General features: G+C 44.2%; 1 protein-coding gene and 1 long non-coding RNA gene across 2 annotated transcripts in view; both read left to right on the forward strand.

Annotated features, from left to right (window-relative positions):
* LOC111966289 (protein bassoon-like) overlaps window positions 1–4 on the forward strand; it is a 16,815-nt gene extending 16,811 nt beyond the window's left edge. The window contains exon 5 of the mRNA XM_023990802.2: window positions 1–4. This exon is cut by the window's left edge and continues 75 nt beyond it. The gene's annotated coding sequence lies outside the window, so the exon portion shown is untranslated.
* LOC111966290 (uncharacterized) lies at window positions 1–4,137 on the forward strand. The gene is made up of 3 exons (XR_002877640.2): window positions 1–35; window positions 301–393; window positions 3,662–4,137. It is a non-coding gene; the product is annotated as an uncharacterized lncRNA (long non-coding RNA).
* Window positions 4,138–4,482: the final 345 nt, after the last annotated feature.

The following is a 4,482-nucleotide window of genomic DNA, read 5'->3' on the forward strand; positions in this document are numbered from 1 at the left end:
ATATAGCCATCGATAGAGGAAATCTGAGCGCACTGGTGAGTCCAAAATCTCTATTCCCTGCCTAAAGCTCCCTCATTTTCAGAAAATTACATCAACAAAACTACTTTGTAAAGTATGTATTTTCCAAAGAGACTCGATGGCTTTATTGTAGTGTAATATTGAAAAACATAAGTAGTACATACAGTATTGTGTATATTTCAAGTTGCAGAATTTTTAAATATAATTGAAAAAGATTAGCGAACCTAACATGATCATGATCAATCAGCTCAAGATTGATTGTTTTTTCCCAACCTCTTTCAGCCAATGAGGACAGGAATCAATGGATGCTGCATGTTCCAGGCCTGAGCCCACGATTGCAGAGAAACAATGCTGCTTTCTCTGGCAGGCCAGACAGTAAGTAGTGCACACAGACTCATCGAACACAACTAAGATTAGAAAAGGTAGGATGGTGGGTACCTCTTAGTAATACACTAATGACACAAGAATTATCACAAAACAATAATCATGATTTACTAATATAGTCAATTATGCAGTGATGGTGTGGGAAAGATTTAGTTCGCAGCAAAGGTAGATTCTAGATTCTTCATCTCTTAATATGTTGCAGTCAAGTCACTCCTGCTATTGTTTACATATAGTAGGCTGATACTGTTTACTGCAAAACAGCACTGCACCTTGCGCTTACCTTTTCATGAACCCTGACCCTTGACCCATGGGCTCTCTGTCAGCCTCTGCATGAGTGCACTGTAACAGCCATATTACTGTAACATCCATACACTGGCATTGACACTGCGATTCTCTAGGGCCAACCGCAGGTCACGTTTCTATGGGCAACCAGGGCTATAGAAGAGTCTGCCGAATGGCCTTCGATGTCCAAATGTATGTGACACAACCTTCATGAAGAGTTTTGATCTTACCTCCGAGGGTTAATATAAGGCACATTGAAAGACTCAATGAGATAGCATGTAATCCAGGGTAAATTCTACCTACACTTGTCTGTGGCATTGTGTCATTCGTTTTGGCAGTGTTAGCACCATTTTGTTATCTTCTACCTCTTCTACCAGTTTATAGAGAGAATAGAAAATCCCATATTTGATTATGGTAGTTTGTAAGTGAACAGCAGAGTATCTTGTGGTTCAACTGCAGTCCCTTTATATCACAAAGCATCGGGAGACAAATAGTTAAAGAAAAACACCACTCAAAAATTGGTATCATTTGGTATTTTCTTCATTAGTCCACTGTTGATACAGTCCCAAAATGTTTTGCATGTCTGCAGTCAAGCGTAGCACAAGATATTGGACTCTCAAGAAGCAAAGTGTCACTTTCAAGAAGCAAAGAGTCACAAAAATGTTTAGTGGATTTTTCCTTTAAACAAAACACTCTACCCTCAAGCATGTATAGTTAGGGTATTGTTACTTTCTGGCTAGCCCGCTGTTTTTAATAATGCATCAGTGAATTAGATGAAGTGGGTTATCCGGTTATGAACTGGACTCATCATATTCACAGAGAACAGAGCACGCTCTCTGACTATGGAAAGTCTCTTTGGCCGGTAACAGTATCCATGGATGGATATGAGCTTGAGTGACGTGGTAATGTGTGCCAGAAGATTGTGTATCCATCCACCTCCCCCCGGGACCCCTTCTTCTCCACTCCCCCACCCCACAACATACACTGTATACTTCTCAACTCTTCACTGTTCATCCGCTACAAGTACAGATGCCTCTGGTTTACCTTTGTTTGCTAAAGTAACCATTCTTTACCTTCCGTTCTCGCTCTACCAACTCTTCTCTCTACCTCCTCCTCATCTCTCTACCTCCTCCTCTTCCCCCATGGTGCATAATAGATTTCATATCACGCAGTAGTAACGTATGATTGCTTTGCTACGTTGAAAATGACAAACCAGCATTGTTATATAACCTCTCCGGAGTAATTAACTAGGCCCAAGAATAAAGCTGTGGAACCAAGGCAAGCAGCGTTGGAGGAGCAAACAGAACAGCCACAACGTTTGTTTATATTATAGGATCATTGCCTTTGTGACAGAAGAGAACACTCCTGATTGGTTGATAATTGTGTTGTGAAGTTGTGACATCGGAGCCCTGCTATCCCATGGTGCCCATTGAGGTCACGGCCTTTTAGGGTCACAGGGCGACTTGGTTGTATTCACTGGGATCGAAATGTAATGAATACAGCTAACAGCTAACTGTTCCACACAATACGTTTCGATGTGATATCTAAACGTCCTGTAACGTGACACCTGAACCGACCCCTCATGCTTAACATAGCATTATTGAAGATAGCATTACCGTGTGGATCACCTGACATCGCCTGAGACTCACAGGAAGGCGGGAATATCACACACATCAAATTGTGCAGGAACACACAGACATTATAGGAATTGACCACTACGCTCACAGAGGCTTCCTTCTACCACAGTGGGGCAGCAGTGCACAGAATACGAGAGAGAGAGAGAGAGAGAGAGAGAGAGAGAGAGAGAGAGAGAGAGAGAGAGAGAGAGAGAGAGAGAGAGAGAGAGACCATGTTACAGTACATTACATCATAGCAACCCAATGAACCCAATATAAAACCCCTAGTGTTGAGGACTGGAACTTGAGTTTTGAATGGCTGTCCCCGCGGGGTCCTGTTAGACAAGCTCAAGGAGAACGCCTTAATAGGCTCTACCGTAACTTCCCCTAGTATATCTGATTAACACGCCCTCATTAGCATAACACGCCGTCACATCTCCTTAAACACATACTCCCGCTGGCTTATGATGATGATGTACAACTACAGCACCCATAATGCTCTGTAATCCTATACGGCTGTTATCTCAGTGGAGACGTTCCGGAAGCGAACACAATGTCTCCTTAAATAAGACATTTAAGCGTGGTTGATTCCCTTCTGGGGAAGATGAATTTGAATCCAGTGTGTGACTGATGCATTATCCGTCGACAACATACAGTATGTCCGTCGGGTTCACCTGTCAGAAATGGCAGTGTGCTGCCTGAGAGGGAGACTCATGCTGTATCTGTAGTGCAAGGTGTTGCAGCCAACCATGCCATGATGACTAACCGCCCCAWGTGACCACAGCCCCAGTCTGTCTCTCTCAGCATAGCGTTCTCATATACAGATATTGGTGTCGCTGATGGAATGAATGGAGCCTRGTGCACACTAGACCATCTTGTGTTTCGAGCTGTCTGTGAAATGGACTGTTCTGCTGTGTTTATGTCCGATACAGTGAGCGAGAGCCTACGTGTAGGCTGCCATGCCCTTACAATCACAATATTCAATGAATGGTTGTTACTGTTAATATTTTGTTAAATGTGTTTCACTGAGGATAAACTGAGTGTAATGTAATAGAGAGGTAGTATAATTACATAACCTGCACAGACCTCAGTACACTGTACAGTTCAGTCCTGCTTTTTTCTGCTCTTCTACCATCTAGTGTTGAATCATAGGATTTCACTCTGTTCTAATCGTATGCTCAACTCTGCATATAATGAGAGGGTTCATTTAGAACGCTTATTTCCACAGAATGATTTCATTAGGTTGTGCATTCCTCTGTCATTCATTGGAGATCCATTTAAATGTGTTTACTGTTTCATTCAGGCTATTGTAAGATACTCATAGGATACCAGTCACCTGACTTTGTGTTCACGTTCTCCAGATCGTTTTGAGGCCACCAGGCTGCAATGCCCACAGCCAAAGATCCAGGCCCCTGACACCCTGGGACCACCAGAACACCCTAGGGCTGTGGTCTGCACGGAGGTCCCAAGCCCCGAGGACCCTTCCAGAGAGCGGCTAGCTGAATAGAGAGCCTGTTCCGCCTGGTCTCTGCCACTGTCCGGGTTTTCAGCACCACCTCGCCAACAGCCATTATCCTTTGGGGAATGGGCTCTGTACTAAGGAATACTCCATCCAGCTGCTCTGTAGGAGGATGGGAGGGAGCCACAATACTGTGACACCCCAGCACACTGATGATGCTATCCTCTAGTCCAGTGGTTCCCAACCTTTTTTCAGGTAACTGAATTTTGATCTGCCCGGAGTACCACGGAAGTACCTCCTCATGTGCATTTTACCAGTCGGCCTATTATCTCATGAGTCTTCTCAAGTACCCCCCTGTTGATAGGCCAAATACCCCCCCCCCCCCCCCGGAAGTCCTAGTACCCCTGGTTGGGAACCACTGCTCTAGTCTGTGGGCTGTTGTGCTGCTGCCTGCTGGGGGCGGAACACATCCCAGGGGGCGTGGCCATGGTGGCAGGTTAGGATCCTTGATTCCGTAAGCCTGTGCTCAGACACACTCTCCTTTCATCTCCGAATAAAGAAAAGAAAACTGAAGCGCTTCGTAGGTTTTTCTGGTACTAAATACTTCCTGTTTCATTTGGATGCTGATAACAATTTAGGGAAGAAGAAGAAGAAGAAAAAGAAGAAAAGAAAATACATAATAAGGATGACTAGCATGACGACTCCACGATTTGTTCTGTTTTT

Source organism: Salvelinus sp. IW2-2015, linkage group LG7, assembly GCF_002910315.2.
Source record: "Salvelinus sp. IW2-2015 linkage group LG7, ASM291031v2, whole genome shotgun sequence".
NCBI classification, from domain to species: domain Eukaryota; kingdom Metazoa; phylum Chordata; class Actinopteri; order Salmoniformes; family Salmonidae; genus Salvelinus; species Salvelinus sp. IW2-2015.